The sequence below is a fragment of the Delphinapterus leucas genome, chromosome 1, assembly GCF_059928025.1.
Source record: "Delphinapterus leucas isolate spDelLeu-1000000601 "Yukka" chromosome 1, BTC_Dleu_Yukka2, whole genome shotgun sequence".
Lineage (NCBI taxonomy): Eukaryota > Metazoa > Chordata > Mammalia > Artiodactyla > Monodontidae > Delphinapterus > Delphinapterus leucas.
In genome coordinates, this window is record NC_143129.1 from 58,068,595 (window position 1) to 58,069,622 (window position 1,028).

The following is a 1,028-nucleotide window of genomic DNA, read 5'->3' on the forward strand; positions in this document are numbered from 1 at the left end:
GTGAATAGGTGATTGAAGTAGCCTAGGTGAAAGATGATAAAGCCCTGAATATAGCAATTGGGAATGGAGAGAGAGAATCAGATGAAATGGGTATTTAGGAAGTTTAGAATCCATAAGATTTGAAGACCTATCAGACATAGTAGGTGATGAAAAAGATTCTATGATAACCCTGAGGGTTCTGGCTTGGATAGGATTTTCTATAATTACCTGTATCCCTTAGGAGAGGTCTATCAATGCAAGCTACAAACCAGCACTTCATGTAATTAACTTTTACTTTTAACATGGTTCAAGTTATATTTTATTTTACAATGAAAAATGGGAATCGATTTAATGTTCAGACAATGCTGCCTGTCATTCATAAAGTCATATTAGTTTTTCATTAATACAAAAACATTTAAAATGGTACTTAATAGAGTGAGTGTGATGAACTGTTTGAATGTGCATGGGAGCATGGTGGTGCTTTCTTTTTAACATTAATAGTTATATTTTGGGATTGGTGTGTTCTAATCTTTTGTATGCATAATACAGATTGTAAAAGAGAGCAGATTATACTGACTAGAAAAACGTTCCTAGGGGGTTAAGTTAAGGACCTTGGATATATGCCTGGGCCCTGTTTTCCAACACTGTTAGAAAGTGGGAGACATTCCAGTATTGCTTATTTTGATTGTTCTATGTTCAGAATGGTGGCTGAGAAATGCTGGCATTCCTCTGGCTACTCCATGGACACTGGAAAGAAGGGATGCTTCTTTAGTGTAGTGATGGTATGTCCATAGCCTTTTACCTTTTCAAATAACCTCTTGCCTGCAGTGGTAGCATGTCCCAAATAGCTTAGGTTCTAAAAACTGAATTGAGAAGCAGAACCAAGTTGTTTAGGGTTATGCAAATGATGCATAATGTCGTATCTTGACTACTAATGAAGAAAGACTTTCAGTTTGACATAAAATTAATTCTTAAGAAAAAAAATGAAGATTTTGGGGGTAGTAAATATTGGTTCTGTTCACAGGTATTTCTGGTTTTCTTCCCTCTAG

At 35.7% G+C, this 1,028-nt stretch overlaps 1 protein-coding gene across 1 annotated transcript in view; it reads left to right on the forward strand.

Moving 5' to 3' along the window:
* LOC111165700 (protein transport protein Sec16B-like) overlaps positions 1-1,028 on the forward strand; it is a 142,307-nt gene that overhangs the window by 98,768 nt on the left and 42,511 nt on the right. The window lies entirely within an intron of this gene.